This window comes from Herpailurus yagouaroundi, unplaced genomic scaffold (assembly GCF_014898765.1).
Source record: "Herpailurus yagouaroundi ecotype Mexico unplaced genomic scaffold, PumYag 28, whole genome shotgun sequence".
Classification (NCBI taxonomy): Eukaryota; Metazoa; Chordata; class Mammalia; order Carnivora; family Felidae; genus Herpailurus; species Herpailurus yagouaroundi.
Window position 1 is genome coordinate 64,887,538 of NW_024412376.1, and position 26,733 is coordinate 64,914,270.

Consider the following 26,733-nt stretch of genomic DNA (forward strand, 5'->3'; position numbering starts at 1 on the left):
TTTATTCTTCCAATCCATGAGCAGGGAATGTCTTTCCATTTCTTTAAATCTTCTTCAATTACCTTCATAAGCTTTCTATAGTTTTCAGCATACAGATCTTTTACATCTTTGGTTAGATTTATTCCTAGGTATTTTATGCTTCTTTGTGCAACTGTGAATGGGATCAGTTTCTTTATTTGTCTTTTTGTTGCTTCATTGTTAGTGTATAAGAATGCAACTGATTTCTGTACATTGATTTTGTATCCTGAAACTTTGCTGAATTCATGTATCTCTTGCAACTTTTAAACATGATCCACTGACCATCAGCATCAGCATCACCAGGGTACCAGTTGAAAATTCAGATTCTTAGTTTCCACCCCAGACTTACTGAATCAGAAACTGCAGGAGGGATTGTACAGTTTTTATTAAAAAAAAATTCCTCCAGATTATTTTTATACACACTAAAGTTGGAGAAGCACTGATCTAAATTTCTTGAAGAGGGTAGCTCGTTCTTGTCCATAGCTCTGGGATTGCCAATCTGTTTTACGTCAAATGTGCTTACAGCTGTCATCCACTCCCCTCCCCCAGGTGACACTTCTGAGGGCTTACAGATTTCTGGAGTGAAGTGGAGGCAGAAAAGGAATTATGGAATTCCCAATATGTGCTAGGCAGTATGATTGGTGCCAGCAAAGTTGTGCTGCCATGCAAAGATTTCCAACTTGCTCTTCACTGATGTTATAGGAGAGCTTTCAATTACAATCTAAACTTGAGCTACATTTCAACAGAATAGATTTTTAAAAATCAATAGACATTTTTTAGAGCACAGCAAAATTGAGTGGAAAATACAGAGTTCCCATATACCCCTCCTTTCCCACCCCTGCCACATACATGCAGCTTCCCCCACAGTCAACATCCCCCATCAGTATGCTTCATTTGTTACAATTGATGAATGAACGTTGACACATCATTATCACCCAAAGTCCATAATTCACATTAGACTTGACTCTTGGTAGTGTACATTCTATGGGTTTGGACAGATGTATAATGGCATGTATTCGCTAATAGTGTATCATGCAAAATACTTACATTGCCCTAAAAATCATCTGTGCTCCACCTTTTCATGCCTCCCTCTCCCCTAACCCGTGGCAGACACTGATCTTTTTACTGCCTCTACAGTTTTGCCTCTTCCAGAATGTCATGTAGTTGGAATTATACAGTATGTTACCTTTTCAGATTGGCTTCTTTCACTTAGCAATATGCATTTAAGGTTCTTCTGTGTCTTTTTGTGGCATGATATCTCATTTCTTTTTATCACTGAATAATCCATTTTATGGATGTACCATAGTTTGTCTATCCATTCACCTATTGAAGGGCATCTTGATTTCCAAGTTTTCAGTTACGAATAAAGCTACTATAAACATTCACTGTAGGTTTTTGTGTAGACATCAGTCTTCAACTCATTTGGGTAAATACCAAAGGGCACAATTGCTGGATCACATGGTAAGAATATGTTCAGCATTGTAAGAAGCCTGTCAGGTTGTATTCCAGAGTGGCTATCCCATTTTGCATTCCAACCAACAATGAATAAGAGATCTTGTTGCTCCACATCTGCACCACCATTTGCTTTTGTCAGTGTTTGGATTTTGACCATTCTCATAGGTGTGTGGTGATACCTTGTTATTTTAATCTGTAATTCCTTCATGGCATATGATATTAACATATGTTGAGCAAATACATATGCTTACTTGCCATCTGCAAATCTTTGCTGAGGTGTCCATGTCTTTTGTCCACTTTTAAGTTGAGTTTTATATTTTCTTACTCTTGAGTTTTAGGAGTTCTTTGTAAAAAAAAAGTTTGTAAGTGTTCTTTGTATATTTTGGATGATAGGTATGTTTTTTGCAATATTCTCTCCCAGTCTGTGGCTTGTCTTCTCATTCTATTCTGTCTGTCTTCCACAGAGCAGAAGTTTTTAATTCTAATGAAGTCCAACTTATTAACGTTTCTTTTATGGATTGTGTCTATGGCATTCTATCTAAAAGTCATCCTCTCCAACCCAAGGTCATCTAGATTGTCTCCTGTGTTCTTAAGTGTTGTCTGCTTTTTCCATTAAAGCCTTTAGCATGTTAATCATAGTTATTTTAAATTCCTGGTCTGATCATTCCAACATCCTTGCCATATCTGCTATTGGTTCTCATGTTTGCTGTCTTTTCAAACTATATTTTTTAGTGTGCCTTGTAACTTTTTTTTTGGAAAACTTTTTTTTTTTGTACTGGATAAAAGGAACTGGAGTCGATAGGCCCTCAGTGTTGGTGAGGTGTAGGGAAGGGGAAGCATTCTATAGTCCTATGATTTGGTCCCACTCTTTCAGTGAGCCTGGGATATGACCTTTACAAGTGGTTCTCAGTTTCTCACCCCCACCTTCCTTAGGTAAGACAGGAAAACTAGTGGGGAATGGAGTTGGGTCTTTTTTTTCTCCTAGGTCAGGTAGGCTCTGGCAAAACCCCAGTCTTTTGGGCTCTGGTGACAGTTTCTCTTATGGCAGGACTTATTAAGAAGAGCAGAGTGTTCTGCCCTATATTAAAATGGCTACTGTTTCCCTCCCCTTGCCAGAAGCATGAGAAAAGTTTTTTCCCAAACCTCACTGTGAGAGTCTGCTAGGGCTTTTGGAGGTAAAACTTACAAAAGAGTGGGAGTCATCCTATGAGTGGCCCCCAAGTGGAGTTTTTAACTCTCAGACTTGTCTACACTAAACTCCAACAATTAGTCTATTACAGCTTAGGTTTCCTACCACACAGGTTCCTGTGGAGATTTCTGTTAAGTGTGAGTTTCTGTTCTGGTAAGTTGTGGTTCTCTGTATCTGCCTGTCTGCCTCTCTAGATTTTGTGGCAGTGGTTTGTTCTGTGACCTCACTTCTCTGACACACCTAAGAAAGTTGTTGGTTTTTAGTTTGTTCAGCTTTTTTCTTTTCCTTGGACAGGAGTGATCATTTCCAAGATGACTGTGTGCTAGACCAGAAACTGGAAGTCACATGAAGTAAAAACTTAAAAGATATTCTTTTATTTAACCAACATGCATGTAGCACTTACTGTGTGCCAGGTCTTGATTTAAGCACTTATAAATATTAATCCTAATAACTACCCTATGCAGTAGGTGAAAATATTATCTCTGTTTTACAGATGGGGAAATCCAAGATTTGATTGCCGAGATTGATTGCTGAGGGTCACACAGCTAGTAATTCATATAACCAGGATTCATTTGCAGACAGTCTATCTCAAGTGACTGTATTTATAACCACTATACTGTGCTGCTTCTTATAAATGGGAATCCACTTCTATGCCAAGTGTATTATCTTCACCTTAACAGTAAATCAATTTATTTTCTTCTTTTGGTGAAGATCTTAACGTCCCTCTCATGATTGCATTGATGTCTACAGTTGATCCTTGAATAACATGGGTTTGAACTATATGGGTTGACTTATATGTGATTTTTTTTTTCTGAAAAATACAATGCAGTACTGTAAATGTATTTTCTTAATATTTTATTTTTTCTAGCTTATTTTGTTTTAAAAATCCAGTATGGGGGCGCCTGGGTGGCGCAGTCGGTTAAGTGTCCGACTTCAGCCAGGTCACGATCTCGCGGTCTGTGAGTTCGAGCCCCGCGTCAGGCTCTGGGCTGATGGCTCGGAGCCTGGAGCCTGTTTCCGATTCTGTGTCTCCCTCTCTCTCTGCCCCTCCCCCGTTCATGCTCTGTCTCTCTCTGTCCCAAAAATAAATAAAAAACATTGAAAAAAAAATTTAAAAAAAAATCCAGTATGTAATACATATAACACACAAAATATATTTAGTCTATAGTTTATGTTATTGGTAAGGCTTCTGGTGAGCAGTAGGATATTAGTAGTAAAGTTTTGGGGAGTTAAAAGTTGTATGCAAATTTTCGACAGTGTGGTGGTGGGGGGGGGGGGTCAGCACTCCTAACCCTTGCATTGTTCAAAGATAAACTGTGCATAGAAAAGAAAGCTGATATTATTAGTTTACCCAAACTCAATTTCTTCTGCTCAGACTTGACATGCAATTAGAAGTCCAATCATGAAGTAGGGCTCATTAATGCAAAGAGACATGATGAGATCTAACTGTAATCCCAATGCTTGCATACAGACAGGAGTGAAATTGTAATTTAGCTTTTATTAATAACCAGTAGGAGAACTTGTACGTGCAAAAGTGATGTTGGTTCTTGATTGAGACTCTTACAGAATATGCCATTTGTACAACCTTAGCTACTCTCCTTTGACCCTAAAGTCCAGGGATGCTGCACCTATAATAATAGATCAACCCTTTATTCAAATTAATGATTTAAGAGGAAAAGAGTCTACTTTATTTCTTGTTTTCACCTTGTTTACTTCTACCTAAAGTTGCCTAGGAAGTCTTAGATTGTTTCAGAAGCAGCAGCTTCAGCAGAAATGGGAGAATACCAGATGATGGTAACTCTCAAGAGAGGTAACAGTGGACGGCTAAGACAAGAAGGGGGTTTCGTGTGGGCATGTCTCTTTAACAAGCAATAAAGTATTATTTTGAGATAGTACTTCAGTGATAAGCAGCCTCAAAGATAGCCCCCATTGATCCCCACTTTCTGGTATTCAGGGCCTATATACTTCTCTCCCTTTGAGGGACTTGCCTTGAACAAATAGACTACCTTAACATTGAGGGAATGATACCCCTGTGAGTAGATTACAAGAGAATATAAATTCCATCTTCCTAGCAGTTTCCTTCCCTTGTTGACTTTGATGAAGCAAGTTTCTATGTTAGGGGGGCCCATATGGCAAGGAAGTAAGGGTCCTCCAGCCAACAGCCTTATGGATATTGAAGCCCACATTCCACAGCCCAGATGGAATTAAATACTGCTGGTGATCACATAAGTGAGCTTGGAAACAGAGCCTTCCCAAGTTGAGCTTTCAGATAAGACCTCAGCCCTGTCTGGTCTTGATTGCAGCCTTAAGCAGACCCAACTGAGTTGTACCTGGATTCCTGACTCACAGAAACTGTGAGATAATAAATGTGATTTGTTAAGAAGTAATAAAAAGCTAATGCAATTTCTAGCACAAACTCTTAGGTAAGCATTTCATACCTAAGTGGATTTCATATTTCCACTGACCTAGTCTCATCTTGTTGATAGTGCAAGAAAAATCTACATTTAACATTTTTACAACCTCTGAGTTTATCAAAGGTGCTAAAATATTTTGTGAAGGAATTTGTAGCACATAAATGTTAATTCTGTATCTGTGTGCTTTCTTTAGTGACCACTAAATTTTTTGATGATCTCTAAGAGGTTAACTGAAAAGAAAGCATGGTTTGTATCTCAAGAATCTTGCTATAGTTAAGTACTACTGGATTAGGACTGTAATTTTCATCTCTGGCAATATAAAATGTAGGATAAAATGACTTTTTTCTTTTCAAAAAATTGTTTTAATGTTTATTTATTTTTTGAGAGAGAGAGACAGAGACAGAGCATGAGCAGGGAGGGGCAGAGAGAGAGGGAGACACAGGCTCCAGGCTCTGAGCTGTCAGCACAGTGCCCGATGCAGGGCTCAAACCCATGAACTGCAAGATCATGAATTGAGCTGAAGCCGGAAGCTTAACCAGCTGAGCCACCCAGGTGCCTCAGGGTAAAATGACTTCTAATATGCTGATGTAAAAGCCTTGACCAACTTTGCTTTTACTTAAAAGAAAAAAACTGAGCCTGAACATGTGGTGGTTTTTTTTTTTTTTTTTAAGTTTTTTAAATCTTTATTTATTTTTGAGAGAGAGAGAACGGGGGGAAGGGCAAGGAGAGGAAGACACGGAATCTGAAGCCGGCTCCAGGCTCTGAGCTGTCAGCACAAAGCCTGGCATGGGGCTAGAACCCACCAAACCATGAGATCATGACCTGAGCTGAAGTCGGATGCTCACCTAAGCCACCCAGGGGCCCCTGAACATGTAGTTTTTGAAAGTCATTGACAAGCAAAAATCCATTTAGCAGTGGATTTAAAAAAAAATTTTTTTAACATTTATTCATTAAAAAAAATTTTTTTTTAACATTCATTTATTATTGAAAGACAGAGAGAGTCAGAGCATGAGCAGGGGAGGGGCAGAGGGAGAGAGAGACACAAAATCCCAGTCTCCAGGCTCCGAGCTGTCAGCACAGAGCCCGACACGGGGCTTGAACTCACGAGCTGTGAGATATGACCCGAGGCCAAAGTCGGAGGCTTAACTGACTGAGCCACCCAGATGTCCCAGATTTATTCATTTTTTCAGAGACAGAGACAGAGTGTGAGTGGGGGAGGAGCAGAGAGAGAGGGAGACACAGAATCTGAAGCATGATCCAGGCTCTGAGTTGTCAGCACAGAGCCGATGTGGGGCTTGAACTCATGGACCATGAAATCATGACTTGAGCTGAAGTCGGATGCTCAACCGACTGAGCCACCCAGGTGCCCCACCAGCAGTGGATTTTTATCTGATCTGATAATATTCTCTGAAAAGGCAGATGCATGTTGGAATCTCTGTCATGAGTACCTACCTGTAAAAAGGAATACCAGTATCTGCTTATAAACAGACTAGATATGAAGGCCAAAATTAATAGAGATTGTGTATTATGTTTGATGGTGACATTTTTCTTTTATTTTTGTTTCTGATATTACTAATAAAAATTAGATTATGTAGCAAATAAGAATCTGAAAGAATTTAGTCATTTATGTAAATATTTTTGTGAGCATGGTATGTGCCAGGCTCTATTCTAAGCTCTGGAATAATGTAGTAAACAAAGTAGACAAAGTTCCCTGGAGCTTATGTTATACAGATGAGTGGACAGGAAATAATCAACAAACAAGCAAATGAATAATGCCTGTCGATGACAAGTAGTAGGTTTGGATGAGAGAGAGTGGCCAGAATGTTACTATGCAGATAACATACTGAAGAAGGGGCATCTCTGATGAGTAGGCATTTGAGGAAACCTGGAAATGTGGGGAATGGATGATTAAGTAAGTGGACTTAAGTACACCAAATGACCAAATAGGCTGTGAGGGAGATTGCTGGAAACAAACGGCTTCTTTGAGGTTCTATGGTGTGTACCATACACAGCTGGACATGATTTTATAAGAGGGAATTTGAAAAGCCTAGGTTCCAGAGCCAACCTCCTGATTTAAATTCCAGCTCTGTAGCTTATTAGCTGGGTGACCTTGGGCAAGTTGTAAACCTCTCTGAAAAAAAAAAAAAATGAGGCTAATAATTACATCCTTGTAAAGTGGTCATGGGGGTTAAATAACGTGTGAAAAGCACTTAGAACAGGCCTGAGCATATTTAGCAATAATAAACATTAGCTACTGTTCTTAATGAGATTCCTTGATTACAATATTTATTCTTTATGAATAAAATCATTCTCCAGAGGTAAAATGATCTGCCTTTTATAACGCGAGGACTCTGGCCTTCAAATTTGTAAACCCAATTTCCTAAGTAGCTTTCCTGGCCTGTAGGAAAGTTTCAGCACAGGAGCCCAGAAATATCTTTCCAGACACCTTAGTTGTAATATACATTGTTAAAACAGAGGTATAAAGAAGTAGGTGTCAGGGGTTCTTTGAAATCATCTAAGAAAGTCACACTTTTTTTTTTTTTAATGTAATTTTTATAGTGATTCAGGGCATGGACTTTGGCATCAGGCAGCCTTGGGTTTAGATCCTGGCTTGGGAAACAGTGGTGTCTTGAACACATCAACCTACTTTTCTAAAATGGAGTTTTTATAGCTGATACTCTAGTAGCATTTATTATGATGTGTCAGATACTTTTCTAAGATGTTTACATACATTAGCTCATTCAATCTTCACAATCCCTTTACAAAATGGTTACTATTATCATTCCCATTTTACAAATGAGCAAACTGAGGAAGAGATCAAGTGACTTTCTCACGGTCACACAGCCATGTAAGTGACAGAGTCAGGATTTGAATAGATTCTGTGGCTCCAAGTCTGTGTACTTAAAACCCTTATACTCTACTGCCTCTGTAATAACAGCTCCTACCTCATAGGCAGAACTATATTAAAAGAGGTTGTGTATAAGCCCTTGGCAAAGTGCAAGACGCTAAGTAAGTGCTCAATAAATATTTGTTGAATGATTGATTATGCAAAGTCATAGTAAATTATATCATAGTAAATAATCTATATGCATACTTTATTATGGCTGAATAATTCAATTGTTTTTTACCTTTTAGGTAACCTTGTATATTTTACATCAACTTTGCAAATCCATTGTAGTCTAATAACTCTATTGGATTACCTGGCAAAATTTGTTTGTACTGAGCCCATGCTGGCTCCTGATGGTCACCTCTTACGTTTCTAAATGCCCACAAACCATCTGTTTGAGAATCTATTTTAGAATTTTGCCTGCAATCAGTGTCAAGCTCATCATTTACATATTTGCCTTCTTTGCATTTTTGGAACTTGGGGAACTTCTAGTTCTTTTCAAGATGAAAATCTAGTTTACATTACTGACATGCTTCATTAGTGATAAAGACCATTAGAAATTTTCTACCTAGTTTCAATTTTTTGTTAAAGTAATGGAATGACTGCATTATACTAGAAAAGCATTTGAATCACACAACTAGCAAATCACTTCTATTTCAAACCCATAACTGTATCAGATTGTGGGGCTGATCCAGCATAAAATTAGATTACTCATCTGTTAGAGGAAATTTTCCAACAGGAAAATTTAGGTAGGATATGAGTCATATAATCTGACATTCTTCTGCTATCTAAATAAATCCTATTTCTTTTAACTAAACCATATGTTTTAAAAGAGTAAAGAAAAACTAAAAATGCAAAATTTTTGTACATTCAACCCCTTGACCAATTAGATATTTTATACATTTGAATTTCTGACTTATAGTTGGACCTTAAAAATAGGTCATTTTTCTTTGCAGCAAACCTTTCCAACTGCATTTGTTCTTAATAAATGATTTCTGATTATTTAAATATAGAAAAGAAATTAAGTTATGCATGCTTTTGTTTTCTGTCTAGACGTATTGTCTATAGCAAGAGCTAGTAGTGAAAGTTTTGAAATATTGAAATGTATAGTGCGTGGTCTCCCTTCTTAAACTTTCTAAAGGTCAATGACATTGTTAGGAGATGAAAATTAAACTTCATAACTTAAGTTGGTCAAATTGTATTTCATTTCTACAATGTACACTTAAAATGGTAATAAGTTGCTTCCATTGGGAAGTTTTGGTACAACAGTTACAATCAGGGCACATGAACAATGGTTTAGCTTTGGTAACAGAACCTGAGTTTGCACCCACTCCCTGTTCTCTTTCTTCCTTTAGTTTGGTCTGCTGAGAAGTGAGGATGAGTTGTAGTGTAACTACAGAGGATGGGGGTGGTAAGAGAAGGAAAACAAGACAGAGCAGAACTTGGTGGATTTTAGAGGAAAACTAATCTATTATTTGAGGATTTAAAGTCCATGTGAGGCCGCCTGAGTGGCTCTGTTTGTTGAGCATCCCACTTCGGCTCAGATCAGATCTCATGGTTCATGAGTTCTGCCCTGCATTGGGCTCTTTGCTGTCAGTAGGGAGCCTGCCTTCAATCTTCTGTCCACCTCTCTTTGCCCCTCCCTTGCTGGCTCTTTCTACCTCAAAAATAAATAAACATTTTAAAAATAAATAAAGTACATATGAGTGTGTATATGCATGTGTCTGCATGTGTGTTTGTGGATTTAAATTTTTTAAATGTTTATTTATTTTGAGAGAGAATTCCCACACACGTGTGCAAGTTGGGGAGGGGCAGAGAAAGGGGAGAGAGGATCTGAAGCAGGCTCCATGCTAACAGCAGAGAGTCCAATGGAGGGGACTGGAACTAGGAATTGTGAGATCATGACCTGAGCCATAGTCAGATGCTTAACCGACTATGCCACCCAGGCACCCCTGACCATTCCTTTTTAGTCCCTTTTGGGGATTCCTCTTCCTCAGTTCATCTCTCACGTGTCAATGTTTCTTTGAATTCTGTCTCAGAGAATTTCTCCCTTTTTACACTATCTCTGGTTTTCCACTTCCCTCGTTTTAATTACCAGCTATGTGCTGATTATTCCCAAAGCTATTGTGCCAGTCCAGACCTCTTCTGGATTCTAGGTTTCTCTAGATGTTCTGTAGACATTTCAAATTCATTGTGTCTTCATCTGAACTCATTATCTTTCTTCCCAAACTTGTTTTTTCTTATATTCTGTCTAGTGAGTGGCAGCACCTCAGTAGCCAGTAAATCAGGGGATCATTCTTGACTCCTTTCTTGCCACACCCACCTCTTCTCATAAATCACCTCCTCCAGCTGAGGCTACCTACTAAACACGTCACCCAAGTGGTCTCTCCAGTCCCACTGTCATGACCATAATTCAGGTCACTATCGTCTTTTCTCTAAATTACTGTATTGGCTACTAACTTAGCCTCCCAGTCTCCAGTCTTCCTTTCTTCCACTTCATTTTCCTCATTATGTATGATGTTTCTAAAACAAAGCCAACCAAGGGGCACCTGGGTGGCTCAGTGGGTAAATCATCCGACTTCAGCTCAGGTCATGATCTCGCAGTTTGTGAGTTTGTGAGCCCTGTGTTGGGGCTCAGAGCCTGGAGCCTGCTTTGGATTCTCTCTCTCTCTCTCTCTCTCTCTCTCTCTCTCTCTCTCTCTCTCTCTCTCCATCCCTCCCTCTCCCTCCTCCCCTCCCTCACTCATGCTCTGTCTCTGTTTCTCTCTCTCAAAAATAAATTAACATGAAGAAAAAAATTTAAAAAAGAAAAGCCAACCATGCTGTTTTACATACAGCTCTTCTATGATTTCATGTTGCTTTAAGATAAATTCCAAACTCTACACCATGGTTTACAATACCTTTTATAATTTAGTCCCTGTTTAATTTCCCAGTCCCATCTGTAAACACTTTTTTAAATCTAATTTTCAACTTTATTGAATTATTTTCTGTTACTCAAAGGCTCCAAGTTCTCTCTCACCTCCAGGCATTTTCACTGGGATTCTCTCTGCCCGAAATACTTTCCCCCACATCTATCTGGCCAACTCCTAACCATTCTTCATGTTTCAGGAATAAGTCTTTCCTGAAACCCCAGACTGGGCCGAGTCCCCACTCTATGCTTCTAGAGCACTTATGGCATGCATTTTAAGTGGTCTGTTTGCCTGGATGTGTCTCTCCTAAAGCTCCATAAGGAGAATCTGTTTCATTCACTTTTCTATGCCCAGCGCCTGAGCCCGAAATATGGCAGATACTTAGTCAATATTTAATAAGTGAGAGAAAATCAAGGCCAGGATGAAAATGAAAGTGTATTTACCTGGTTAGCAGGAGTAATCTTCACAGTCACATCTGCATTCCTACTGTGTTCCAGGCACTGTTCAAAGCAACTTCCATACATGTGCTTTTCCCAACAACCCTAAGTCGATGAGGATTTTGATGCTTACATAAATGAAGTAACTTACCAAAGGTAAGACATTTATTAATTTGATGCTTTCTCCTCCTTGGTAGGGGAGCTGTGAGTATTCACTATGTCTAACAAAATATATTACTAATCATATTTTGCATAAAAGAATCACTAACATGATTATGGCAGACTTCAAGTTTGAGGCTTCAGGTTCTCTGAAACAAAGTTTTAAAATCTTTAAATTAGAAAATATCATTTCATTTTAAATAACCATGCATCCTTTTTATGATAAAACTGTTAAAATTATTTTTTCAGATCCTTTGCCAACATTATATAAATAATGTAAAACTTCAATGAAACTACCCTTCTTTATTCAAAATAGTTTCAAAGCCTTCTCAAGGACAGATGGTGTTTTCATCATCTACAATAATATGAAGAATACTAAAGTCAGTTGAGGTGAGGCAAAGTACCAAGTTTCATAGAGCCAGGCCATTAATTTAAGATGCATAAAGAAATTTGTTCAGAATTGGGAATCTTTACAGAATCCCAAAAAACCCACAACATATTTAGCCATCCAAATTGTATTTCACAAGCTGCTCAGTGCATTCTATTTTTCTGTAAGAGATTAGTCAATATTTTGGCAATCAGATTTTCAGCAGGCAGTTTGAAGCTCTGCTTTTCACAGAGAAGGTGATCAGGGTATATGTTGATGGAGTGCTTTTAAATGGCAACACTTTAAGCTTTATTCTGAAGGCCCTACAAGCCAGTTGATTAACTTTGTGTAAAAATTAATCCATGGCAATAAGCACTGGGAAGAATTATATAAAACCTAAACCAATGAATATATTTAGAGTGGTGGGATTCTTTCCCCCTTAACTTTGTGGAGATGTTGTATGTGCCATAGACAAAATCAGGGAGAGATACAAGGTCTGTCTAGCAACTTGTGCCAGTGTCAGGTTCAAGCATGTGGCTCATGTCTACCTGAACTCCTAGACAGCAGCCTTGTCACCCTGTGGCTACTCCCCACAGGCTCTGATGTCTATTTTGGCTCAAGACTTGTGACACCAGTTAACAAGGTTCATTCTGTCCCAAAGCACAAAACAAACTGTGCTCATTTGATTAGCCCAAACTCTGTTAAAACCCTGTGCTCGGAAGCACATAGTTGTGTTGGATACTTACGAGCTTCCAGTGGAGCCCATGGATAGAAGCAGGGATGCTGGGGGATGAGTTCTCCCCCGCCCCTCACTGTGGGTGTCATGCCACTGGGGAAGAAATACGGGAACAGCTGGAGCGAGGCAGGGCCCTTGGCAACAGAGCCTGGTGTCAGAACCCAGTTTGGTGAAGCAGAAAGCCGTTGGTAGTTACATCAGGAGTGCCAGGTCCTTTCCAGCTGCCAAAAGAGAATGACTGTGGGTGGGTGGGTAGAGCAAAGAGGTGAAGGGAACAGTGCAAGCCCATTTCCAAGAAGGGGTGAGAAATAAGCGATGGAGAAGATGCCCTCAGAGCTGTGACATGCTGATGCCTACTCTGTGTGGGAGGGAGGGGGTCGTCACAATCTGTATTAAGTGAGTTACAGATAAGGTAAGGTTGCTGTGCTCGAGGAGCTGTGTACTTGACACTCAGTGATAAACTTTCAATGAAGTCAAAGATGGGCTTTGTTCATGAGTTCACGGTGGCTCCACACAAGAGGTTTAGAACCTAGTACAGGGCTCCTAGCGTCTCTGTGACAGCTCAGTCTTGGCACAAAAAGACAACTCATTTGAACTGCAAGGCTCTTGGGGTGCCTAGGTGGCTCAGTTGGTTAAGCGTCCAACTTAGGCTCAGGTCATGATCTTTCTGTTTGTGAGTTCCAGCCCCGATCAGGCTTTGTGCTGACAGCTTCAGATTCTGTGTCTCCCTCTCTTTCTGCCCCTCTCTCAATAATATATAAACATTAAAACAAAACAAAACTGCAAGTCTCTTGTGTGACTTCTGGTCCAGAAGAGGGCTTCTTGAGTTTCAGGAAGACATGTTGGTAGAACCTCAATGATCCACCAGGCTTTCCAAAGAAGATTAAGTAGTCCAATTTACCAGATTATGATCGCTTGAAAATAAACTTGTCTAAATATGAATGAGCAACTTCCTGAAGGAGGGATGAAATATCAGTATTTAGTATATCGATTCCTTATCTGTAGTTCATACAGACCCTCTGCGTAGAATGGCCACTAAGTGTCACATCTCTACAGGCGCCTTCTTCATTGCTTTTTTTCCCCAATACCTTTTTGTTCTAGACACCTGCTTGTAGTCTTTTTTTTTTTTTTTTTGGCAGCTCAATAAAAACTGGTGGGTCCAAAACGAACCAACTACAAAGCCTTGAAATTAATGTTTCTCTCAGTTTTATTTTACTAATCCCACCTCACTGTGCTTGCTCACATCACTTTGAGACATAGAATATTAAATTATATAGCTCTTTTCCATCTTTTGCCCTGTAAATGTTACCTGTTTCTTTCATCTCTCACTTTAGTCTCTTCGTAAGCAGAAAATAAATATTCCTTAAAGATGGGATGCATCTTTTATTATTTATTATTTTATCTGATACATAAAGAATGAACTGAGAACACCACAGATAGAGAGTTAATAGCAAGGGTTTTTATTTCTTTACTTAGAACCTGAGACAGTACATGTGCAATTAGAGCTTTAAAAACCTTTTGTTGATTTATCAGATTATTCTGTTTGTGGTTTGGTTTGTGAATCTATCTTAAACAGGTTGTTTGGCCTCTTTCAACATAGTTTTATTAACATATTTTCCAGATATAAATTTTTATGATTTAACGATAAAACCAATCCACCCCCAAACCACTACTTTATTATGTTTTTTTCCTAAAATCTTCTGGAATATAACAACAAACTATATTTGAATGAATAATATTGATGTTGTTAAATTTGACAATAGCTCCAAATGACTTTTTGGACTTAGAGTATGCTCATCTTTGAAAACAATTCAGGAAGCTATACTCGTGTCTCTTCACATTGGTGGAATTGAATTTGTGCTCTTTGCAGAAAGCACTTTGTTCTAAATTGAAGATTGTAGTTGGGATCAAATTAGATTATGTATGTGAAAGTGCTTGTTAATTGGTTTATAAATATATGTCATTAGTATGAGTAATGATGATGGTCATTATGGAACAGCCAAAATAAATTTAGGTAGTGAGGAACTGGGACCTCACCGGGTGTGGCTGACACTCACAAGATAATTAGACAACTAGGTGCCACCAATCTAGTCCTTCTGAAACTTTATTGTGCATAGAAATCACCTGGAGGGGTGCCTGAGTGGCCCAGTAGGTTGAATGTCTGGCTCTTGATTTCGGCTCAGGTCATTATCCCATGATCATGGATGGAGCCCCGTGTCCCTTAATCTTAAGCCCGTTTAAGATTCTCTCTCTCTCCCTCTGCCCCTTTCCCCTGCTAACGCTCTCTCAAAAATAAAAAAATTTTAAAAATTAAAAAAAAAGAAAGCACCTGGATATATTGTTAAAATGCTTCTTCAAAAGCTTGGACTCAGGCTTCAGTGTCTTAATTTCTAACAAGCTTCTAGGTGATGCCAACACTAGTGATCCACAGAAAACACTTGGAGCAGCAAGGTTCTAGCCTTCATAAAAGTTTCTGATTAGGAAGTAAAAATAAAAAGGAAGGAGGATAAAGCTAAAGACTATGTTTTTCGAAGTGCCGTCCATCTATAAAGGGCTCATATTATATAACCTTGGTACTTTGCACCCCTAACCACACGCATGCATGTACACACACACACACACACACACACACACACACACCTAGAAGTACCTAAATAATCCCAATCAAGTTTGAGGTGGGAGGAGAAGGTAGTTGGGATGTAAGAGAATAAGCAGCCTAGTGTGCTTTGAAGGATATTTTTTATCATAATCCCCCTAAAAGCTTTTTGAAAAAGTATATTTTCCCTAAAATATTTTTTCCTTCTTTATTTTTTATTTTTATATTTGAAATGCACCTTCTTAATCTTAGAACATTTTTAAATTTTTATTTATTTATTTTTAATTTACATCCAAGTTAGTTAGCATATAGTGCAACAATGATTTCAGGAGTAGATTCCTTAATGCCCCTTACCCATTTAGCCCATCCCCCCTCCCACAACCCCTCCAGTAACCCTCTGTTTGTTCTCCATATTTAAGAGTCTCTTATGTTTTGTCCCCTTCCCTGTTTTTATATTCTTTTTGCTTCCCTTCCCTTATGTTCATCTGTTTTGTATCTTAAAGTAAAATTTTTATTATAAATTTAAATAGCAGGAAAGGATGTTGCTTATGGATGTTGCAAGTATCTATATTTCAAAATAAAGCTATTTTATTACTCAATGGAAATGTAGATTCTACAGTGATTTGAAACATCATCTTCCATTTAAAACATTAATAAACTCCTCGCTAACAGAAATTTCATGTTGTTTCTTTTTCTCGTTCAACTTCCTTTCTAATTTCACTTCTCTATAGACTCTTATCCTAATCTAATAGGCTTTCATGTTGAAAGTCTTATAGGGCTCCTGGGTGGCTCAGTCAGTTAAGCGTCTGACTTCAGCTCAGGTCATGATCTCACAGTTTGTGGTTTTGAGCCCCGTGTCAGGCTCTGTGCTGACAGTTCAGAGCCTGGAGCCTGCTTCAGATTCTCTGTCTCCCTCTCTCTATGCCTCTCCCCTGCTCAGACTCTGTCTCTCTCTCTCTCTCTCTCTCTCTCTCTCTCAAAAATAAGTAAATGTTAAAGAAATTTTTTAAAAAAGTCTTTTATTGGCAATATTATTGTGCTTCTTCACATCAAATATACATCCTATGACCACATACGTAAACTAATTTGTTTTGGGGTTTTTGTTTCTTGTCACCTAAAAAGCAAACTTCATTGGAAATATATTTCTTACTGAGATGGATGGGGGAGGATATTTTATGGTGCCATGATTAAAGAAATTGTTTAAAGGATTACTTTTGAATTTGGCAATGTACAATATTTAGATTAGGAATAAGTAAGAGGTAAGTCTTTCTTGTTAAAGTGGGAGGAAATTTGGAAAGAGGAGTATGAATAGAGACTCTTGACATATTACCAAGTGAAAGAACCCAATCTGGGGGCACCTGGGTGGCTCAGTCGGTTAAGTGTCCAACTCTTGATTTTGACTCAGGTCATAATCTCGCAGTTTGTGAGTTTGAGCCCCACATTGGGCTTGCACTGACAGTGCGGAGCCTGCTTGGGATTCTCCTTCTCTCCCTCTCTCTCTGCCCTTATCCCTCTCATGCTCTCTCTCTCTCTTAAGTTAAATAAATAAACTTAAAAAAATTTTTAAAAACATTGAAAAAAAAGAAAGAATCCAATCTGAAAAGGCTACATACTGTATGATTTTAACTATATGACATTCTGGAAAAGGCAAAACTGTGGAGGCAGTAAAAAGATCAGTGGCTGCCAGGGATTACTGGGGAGGGAGGAATGAATAGGAAGAGCAGAGGATTTTTAGGGCAATGAAACTACTTTGTCTAATACTATAATGGTGGATACATGTCATTATACATTTGTCAGAATCCCTAGAATGTAAACCACCAAGAGTGAATTCTAATGTAAACTATGGACTCTGGGTGATTATGATGTGGGTCAGTGTAGGTTCATCAACTACAACAAATGTAGCATTCTGGTAGAGGATGTTGATAGTGGGGGAGGCTGTGTGTATGTAGGGGCAGAGGGTATATGGGAACTCTATACTTACTCCTCAGTTTTGTTGTATACCTAAAAGTTCTCTAAAAAATAAAGTCTAATAAAAAAGAGACTGCTGGTGACTCAGATGATTTTAGGAAAAAGTACATGGAAGTTGAAGATTTCGACATACCCATAAAACTAACCATGCTTGTCTGCTCTTTAGAAAGTCTTTATATACCGTCAGGTATATCTGAAACCTACTTTGGAGACCTTTGGTCTAAGGTTATGGGAGAGCTAATAGACAAGAAAAATGTAGGAAAGATGGGTTATTCATTGAAAAAAATGGTCTGGGGAAAAGCAGGGTAGACATATAAAAAAAAATAAGGGTGGATCTCTACCTTCCCCAAAATTAAATTCTGAATGTATCAAAAAAATTTTTAAAGCCCTATAAATGCAGTAGTATAAACATGATCTGGAGAGTAGTAGATGTGATTAGTGAGGCAGGCAATGAAACATACAGCTGGTTTATATAATGATGAGAGAGCTCATCAGCACTGTCAATGGTGTGTTAATACCTGACTTGTGAAATAATAATGAATAATAGTTAACTTTTATTGAGCACTTACAATGTTCTGGGCAACATTCTAAACTCTTTACATGTATTAATGCATTTGATCTTCACAACAAGCCAGTGTTGAGGGTATTATTATTACCTCCATTTTCCAAATGAGCCAGTTGAGCCACACAATATTGAAGTCACATGATGCTTGGGATGGAAGCCAAGATTTATTAATTCAGACAGCCTGGCTCTACACCCAGGGGCTCAATCACCATACTCTGCTATGAAGCAATGCTTATTTCTATGTGTTTGTAAAAAATGTTAGATTTACAGATTAATGAGTATTAAATTTTGACAAGTTGTATCTACAGTGATAGGTTTAAACAATTTGTACATTTACTTTCCTATAGAAAAACTTTATTTTTCTTAATGTTTATTTTTCAGAGAAAGAGGGGCAGAGAGTGAGCAGGGGAGGGGCAGAGAGAGAGGGAGACACCGAATCTGAGCTGTCAGCACAGAGCCTGATGTGGGGCTTGAACCCATGAACCGCAAGATCATGACCTGAGCTGAAGTCAGACGCTTAACCAACTGAGCCACCCGGGCACCCCTAGAAAAACTTTAAAGAAAGACTGCTTTTCATTAATAGTTCAGTGAAAAAACAGAATTACTGTATCCCTTCTACCTTTCACTGACTGAAGAGTATAATTTTCACATCTTTGCAGGCTTACTTCACAATTTAATTCATGGTATTTAAAAAAAATCATAGTGTGTACATAGTTTTAGAAACACACTGTTATCATGCATGAGTTATTTTACAAACATGATTATCAATAGTTTATCATTGAATTATGGGCAAACAGTTGTCCTTTAAATCAATTTTCTGCTTGTGTTGAAGTTGAAAGCAAATGTTGTCACATTAGTTTCTTGGCAGAGTGAGCCTGCAAACTTATTAGAAAGGTATGAGTACCAAACAGTTCTAGCTTTATAATACTGTCATGAAATGATTATTGTGATATTACAAAAGATACAAAATAATGGATTGTCAAGTGCTTGATGACAAAAATACTCAATGCTCTTTAGTATTAAATAATCTTTAAGATGAGATCAATTTTTGTTCAAAATTAGATGAAAATTGTGAAGCTATTATGGTGATGGGGATGTAGAAAAATTCATTTTTAAGCCTGTACAATGGAGGTTTTTTGTTTTTGTTTTTTGTTTTTGCTTTTGCTCTTTAAGTTTTTATCTTAATTTCAGTTAATTAACATATGGTATTATATTAGTTTCGGGTGTACAATATAGTGATTCAACACTTCCATGTGTCACCCTGTGCTCATCACAAGTGCCCTCCTCAATCCCCAGCACCTATTTAACTCATCTCCCCTCTGGTAACCATCAGTTTGTTAAGTATCTGTTTCTTGGTTTGTCTCTCTGTCTCTCTCTCCCTCTCTCTCTCTCTTTTCCCCTTTGTTCATTTGTTTTGTTTCTTAAATTCCACATATGAGTGAAATTGCATGGTATTTGTCTTTCTCTGATGGACTTATTTTACTTAACATAATACACTCTAGTTCCTTCCATGCTGTTGCAAATGGTGATTTCATTTTTGATGGCCAAATAATATTCCAGTGTGTATATATACCTCCTCTTTATCCATTCATCAGTCGCTGGACACTTGGGCTGCTTCCATATCTTGGCTCTTGTAAATAATACTGCCATAAACATAGGGGTGTATGTATCCCTTTGAGTTAGTGTTTTTGTATTTTGGGGGTAAATACCCAGCAGTAATTACTGTGATTACTAGATCATAGGGCAGTTCTAGTTTTAACTTTTTGAGGAACCTCCAAACTGTTTTTTTTCCAGAGTGGCTGCATCAGTTTGCATTCCCACCAACAGTGTAAGAGGGCTCTCCTTTCACCACTTTCTCACCAACACCGGTTGTATCCTGTGTTGTTGATTTTAGCCACAATGGAGTTTTATTTATTCTAATTTGAAAGGGAATATAAACATTGCGTATGGTCACACTGTGTGTGAAGTACTGTCCTTAGCAGCCTACCTGGGAGGTCTTATTAATACAACAGTCTTTCTCTGATACTCTTTCTTACTTGGAAATGATATGGGCTTAATCAGAGAAGTTGAAGAACTATGTGTAGTACTCGGGCAAAATAACCTCTTGGCAGCTTGTAGACTTTCTTATGGGTGGGGTCAATTTTACTTAAAAGGGAGTTTGATAAACTGGTAGAAGCTAGCTTAGGTTGATGCTCAGGCTTCCTGCATAACAAAGAAAGCAAAGGAAAGAAAATAATAATTTGGTTGGGAAGACACTGTTAAAAGGAAAGAACACCAAACTTGTGCAAATAGCCAACCAGGGCCTTTGGGAGCCACAGAGCTGTCTAATGGATATTTGTTTGCTCTGTGGTCTAAATTCTCCCTTTAGTCTCCCTTCCATAAATTCTCTGTTTTTCAGTCATGCTTTGTGGAGTGATTTTTCTCTTTTAGAGGAACCCATGTTGTGCTGAGTCCTGCTTATGATTTGCATATAGTGAAAAAGTGATTGCTTTTGGGAGCAGCTGATATGTAGGTTACACATGAACAACTCTGCTTACTTGAAGGAAGTATGTCATGGCTGGGGGTGAACAGTGAGCAGTGGCTAACTAACTTCTTCTGTTAATGTGTCCCAGGCCCTTCCGGGAACAAACTGCTTTTCTTAAAGAAGGCGCTCTGGATTCCAAGCCTACCCTGTCGTTGTGGCAGCTGGGAGCAATTCACACAGATACTCTCACTCTTCCACCACCCCTGGTTTTGGCAGGAAAAATCATAAGTCATTTGAATTTTGGAACTAGAAGGGACATGGAGATAATTATGTTCAATTCCCTAATTTAGGGAACAGAAGTATAGAGAAATTAAAGACACGCCTAATGTTATGGCTCATGCTAGCAGGGGATGGTGAGAATCCAGGCTTCTTAAGTTTCCAACCAGTGTTCTTTCCACGACACCAGAAAATCTGAAGAAATCTGGAGAAGAAGGAGGAAAAATCATACTGGCAAATATAGCTAAGGCATCAGCGAAATGCTGAAACTGATATATGGCTGTTTTCCTCTTGCAATAGACTTTTGAGTTTTCATCTGAAAAAATACACAAGATAGAAGAAAACACGAAGAGACAAAAATGTAGGTAGCAGGTGCTAAGTTTTGTGCATTGAGTTGTGTGTTCATCTTTTCTCATAGGTGAGAAATGGTTCAACCACCAGCCGGGTGGGTGGAGAAAGGAAATTCTTGGTGGCATAAGTTTCAATCATAGCCCACCATCTCAGCCATAGAACACATGAAGAGGTCGTGATTATGAAGGGCCACACAGAAGAACCAGGTGTGCAATAGACTACAAGGAATATGCATTTTCTTCAGATGTCACAAAGCTTCGTATTCATTACTGAGTAGTCACTATAATAGCATCACTTATTTCAACCAACAGTATCCACGATAAAGAAAAAAAAAAACACACACCTCATGACAGTAGCAATATTCTAATACCACTAATTCAAAAACACCCTGTACATTCTCTTTTGGCAGTGTTTTTCAGGTCACAGAAAATGGTGGGACAATCTCTTCATTGCTGAATTTATAATCTATACTTTTTGGATTCTTGACAAATGTTTTGAAGGTTACTGTATCTATGGTGCTGTTCATCTTGGTGTTTAAATGCTCATATCCATTAAGCCAAAAGAAAACACACATGAGCCGTAAAAAGAGACTTTGCCTCTCCCAAGCCAGCAGCCTCTAGTCTGAGGTAATAATTTCAGTGGGAAGGATGAGAAGTTTCCTTAGACGGATTCCAGTGGCTTCCAGACAGCTGATAAAAAACCAGAGGGAGGGTTGGGGGGGCAGTCATTGTTGGCTGCTTTATGGTGGGGATTACAAAAGGAATATCCAGATTTACTCTCTGTTGGAGGCCTTAGAATCTCTCAGTCTCTTTCACTAAGAATTTCTGTTTAGGTTCTAACAAGTATTTATGACAATGGGCCTTCTAATATGACATATTGTAGAGGCAATAATACCAAACCTATAGCTTAACCACTATGGAGTTGTTCTCACTAAATAAGAAGATCCCAGGGAGAAGTAATTTTCTCATATATTAAATAGCATTGTGGCTTTCTGCATTAAGCATACTTACACGCTATGGGAAATAGTTCTTTGGGAGGATACAGTATGCCTTCCTATAACCGGTAGCCAAAGTAGATTATTTTAACGATTTAGACCTTATGGTAAAGCTCCTATTTTACTCAAAATAAAAGGTATCTACAAGAGTAGTATATTCATACAATAAAATATGTATTAGTCAGGGGTCTCCAGAGAAACAAAACCTATAAGGAGATTAGATAGATAGATAGGGAGGGAGGGAAATCTGCTTTACTTAGTCTACTGGTTGAGTGTTAATTTCATCCAGAAAAACACTCACAGATACACCCATAATAATGTTTGACCAAATGTCTAGATACCCTGTGGTCCAATAAAATTGACAAATGAAATTAACCACTACAGAATACTATCCAGCTTACAAAGGAAGAAAATTCTGACACATGCTATGATAGGGATGAAATTTGAGGACATTATCATAAGTGAAATAAGCTAGGCAGGAAAGGACAAATACTGTATGATTGCACTTATATAAGATACCTAGAGGGGCGCCTGGGTGGCTCAGTCAGCTAAGCGTCCGACTTCAGCTCAGGTCACGATCTCGCGGTGCGTGAGTTCGAGCCCCGCGTCGGGCTCTGGGCTGATGGCTCAGAGGCTGGGGCCTGCTTCGATTCTGTGTCTCCCGCTCTCTCTACCCCTCCCCCGTTCATGCTCTGTCTCTCTCTGTCTCAAAAATAAATAAACGTTAGAAAAAAAAAAAAAAGATACCTAGAGTAGTCAAATTCATAGAGACAGAAAGAACGGGTGGTTGCCTGGGGTGGAAGGGCAGGCGGTAAATGGGAAGTTATTATTGAATGAGTACAGACTTTCAGTTTTGCAAGATGAAAAAGTCCTGGAGATGGCTGGTGGTGATGGTTGCACAACATTATGAATGTGCTTGATAACACTGATCTGTACACTTAAAAATGGGTAAGATGATAAATTTTATCTTAAGTGTGTTTTACCAGAATTAAAAATAAAAAGAGAAGGAGGATTCTGGGAAGATGATGGGTTAGCAAGCACTAGGAATCTGTCTCCCCACTTAGACAACAATTGCACTGGTGGCATGATCTGTCTGATACAACTAATTTAGAACTTTGGAGTCTATAGCAGGCTTGCAATTCCAGAAGTTTGGACCTAAATAATCGTATCAGGGATTACAGGCTCTAACTAACAGTGATTGTGAGCTCTGGGTAACATCAACTCTGTTGTAATTTCATGTTCCCTTTTACTCCTCTAGCCCAGGGGGCTATAATCTTGTGGTATTTTACCTTCTCCTTTTTGCTCCTTATATTCATTCAACAACTGTGTAACCAATTCCCAGTATTAAATTTCCCTGTGTTGGTTACCTACGGTGGTTTTGTTTTCTTTTTGGGAAACCGATAATACTTTTCTTCAATTAGATTAGGTCAATTTAGGTCATATGCCCCCTCCTGGACAAAAAAAAAAAAAAAAAAAAGAAAAGAAAAGAAAAGAAAAGAAAAGAAAAGAAAAGAAAAGAAAAGAAAAATCATTGTATTCCCTAAATGACTTTTAGATGACTGGGACCCACATCCCCAATACAGTTTCCTCTAAGTCATATGAGATACACAGAAAAGAGGTAGATACCTGAATAAAGTCAGGACACTATTAATGAGGAAGACAGAGGGATGAGGTGCTTGGTTTGATTAGGCAACCAAAGGTATTCAAGTTTACCCAGCTAGCAAGAGATAAAGCCAAGATACATGTCCAAGTCCAAAGGACTCAAGACTCTTACATCACTACAATACAATGTAGGGTAGAGTGTATAGGGCTGGGACTAGGACCCAAAGCTGTTCGTTACCAGTTTGCCTATGTATGTCTTTTTTTTTTTTTTGGTGGCATTTTTTATTTATTATTTATTATTATTATTTTTAAATTTATATCCAAGTTACTTAGCATATAGTGCAACAATGATTTCAGGAGTAGAGTCCTTAATGCCCCATATCCAATTAGCCCATCCCCCCTCCCACAACCCCTCCAGTACCCTCTGTTTTTTCTCCATATTTAAGAGTCTCTTATGTTTTGTACTCTCCCTGTTTTTATATTCTTTTTACTTCTCTTCCCTTCCCTTATGTTCATCTGTTTTGTCTCTTAAAGTCCTCATATGAGTGAAGTCATATGATATTTGTCTTTCTCTGACTAATTTCGCTTAGCGAAATACCCTCTGGTTCCAACCACATAGTTGCAAATGGCAAGATTTCATTCTTTTTGATTGCCGAGTAATACTCCATTGTATATATACTATATATATACTATATATATATATATATATATAGTATATATACACACACAATGTATATATATATATATATATACACACAATATATATGTGTATATATGTATATATACATATATATTGTATATATATACATTGTGTATATACATTGTGTAATATATATATTGTGTATATATACAATATATATGTGTATATATATACATATATACACATATATATTGTATATATATATATACAGTATATATATATATATACACACACACACACACACATACATATACCGTATACACACACACACACACACACACACACACACACACACACCCCGCACATCTTCCTTATCCATTCATCCATCAATGGACATTTGGGCTTTTTCCATACTTTGGCTATTGTTGATAGTGCTGCTATAAATATTGGGGTGCATGTGTCCCTTTGAAACAGCATACCTGTATCCCTTGGATAAATACCTAATAGTGCAATTGCTGGGTCATAGGGTAGTTCTATTTTTAATTTTTTGAGGAACCTCCATACTGGTTTCCAGAGTGGCTACACCAGTTTGCATTCCCACCAGCAGTGAAAAGAGATCCTCTTTGTTCACATCCTCGCCAACATCTGTTGTTGCCTGAGTTGTTAACGTTAGCCATTGTGACAGGTGTGAGGTGGTATCTAGTTGTGGTTTTGATTTGTATTTCCCTGATGATGACTGATATTGAGCATTTTTTCATGTGTCAGTTGGCCATCTGGATGTCTTCTTTGGAGAAGTGTCTATTCATGTCTTTTGCCCATTTCTTCACTGGATTATTTTTTTTGGGGTGTTGAATTTGATAAGTTCTTTGTAGAGTTTGGATACTAACCCTTTATCTGATATGTCGTTTGCAAATATCTTCTCCCATTCTGTTGGTTTCCTTTTAGTTTTGCTGATTGTTTCCTTCGCTGTGCAGAAGCTTTTTATTTTGATGAGGTCCCAATAGTTCATTTTTGCTTTCGTTTCCCTTGCCTCCAGAGATGTGTTGAGTAAGAAGTTGCTGCAGCCATTGCCTGTGTATATCTTGAGGGCAGCGTGGATGCCTAGATCTGGGAATGCGGGCCCTAGTTGTTGGGGTCACCAGATCTTATAAGCTGGCATTTTAGTAAAGGAGTATGGATTACAGAAAAATTCTACTTTTCTCCAATTTCTTTTTCCCTTGTGGCAGTTCAGTTTTAGTCCTATGTATGTGCATGTACATCTGCAAGCCCGTGGCTGTGATTATTATCAGCTCATATAGAAGTCTGCAGACCTTCCATTAGAGATGACAGTTTCACTGCTGCCATTATTGAAGTTGTGCTGAACAAAAGATATATTGCTCTATAATGCTCAGATTTTTTATTTTGCTACATGACATAGTATTGATCAAGTCTAAAGGCACCCACAGTCACATCGACTTTTTCTAGTGTTCCTGCTAACTTACTGGAAAGAGTCTAAATTAAAGAAATAGTGGTTGGCTGTTAGCACAATCTGTCGCTTAATTTTTTTTTCAATATTGCACAGACTTGGGTATATTCTGTTATGTTTTAAAACATTATAAACCAAGGACAGGGTCTAGGTTTTTTTTTTTTTTTTTTAGAATTATTCTTAGTGGTGAATTCTGGATTTCAAAGGCTACCCACATAATATGATCTCCCACATACCCCTCAAATAAGTTTCTTCCTTAGATTTCCCTCCCGCACTCCTTTCCTTCCTTCCCACTGGAATTCCTAAATGGTTATGTGAGATTTAAGCAGTTTACCATTTACACTTTACTTATTTCTTGAACAGGATCTCATTTTGTAAGTATTGCAAAACTGCGTAAGTCATCCTTTTGGGATGGAGTAGGAAAAGAGGTGAGGGTGTGGAGAGCAAGTCCTATTGTCAGGGTGTTACAATAACTGTTGGTTAACTTAAGAGGACTCCTTGAGGTAGAACAACTCACTTTTCTCCTCTTCTGCAGCAGTAAACATTCCTATAGATGTTCTAATTCTAACCTAGAGGGTTTGTAAGGGTTGTGAAGAGTGTAAATAAGGGGCAATTCCAAAGAAGCCCAGCTTGTATTATGTAGAAATCAACATGGTAGTACATTTGTATATGGGGAAGAAGCAGAGGATATGGGGTGTCAGAGGGACATGTATAGTATGGCTGGGGTATTTTGGGGCCTTTAAGAGTTGCCAGGATCACTGGGGTGATAAAGGTCCTGACTAGCTAGGACAGAGCTTCTTAGGGCCTGGAAACTTCCATAGAATGTGGATCTCATCCTCAGCACATGCATCAGTGCTTTACAGGAGATCCCATCTAAGCAGAGACCATCTGTCTACCTGTAACCCAGTTTTTAAGGTCCTAGCCACCTAGAAAGGTGTGCAGTGACTTAAGAACCCAATGTTAATAATCATGGCCCACAGCATATTTTGAGGTCAGAGCATGGTGCAAAATATTTCTTCCATTTCTTTTGGGTGCCTTTCAGGACAAATTAAGTTAGCCTTAGAAAGATACCTGGAGAGGCACCTGGGTAGCTCAGTTGGTTGAGCGTCTAACTCTTGATTTTGTGAACATTATCTTATTTAGTCTGTGTTCAGATTACCATGTTTGTCTCATGCATATTTTTTCTTTCTTTCTTTCTTTCTTTCTTTCTTTCTTTCTTTCTTTCTTTCTTTCTTTCTTTC

The 26,733-nt window shown here is 38.3% G+C and overlaps 1 long non-coding RNA gene across 1 annotated transcript in view; it reads left to right on the forward strand.

Moving 5' to 3' along the window:
• Positions 1-26,733, forward strand: part of LOC121030346 (uncharacterized) — a 37,148-nt gene that overhangs the window by 5,687 nt on the left and 4,728 nt on the right. Inside the window, exon 2 of the long non-coding RNA XR_005790172.1 lies at positions 11,370-11,465. This is a non-coding gene — a long non-coding RNA (uncharacterized LOC121030346). The remainder of the gene's footprint in view (positions 1-11,369; positions 11,466-26,733) is intronic.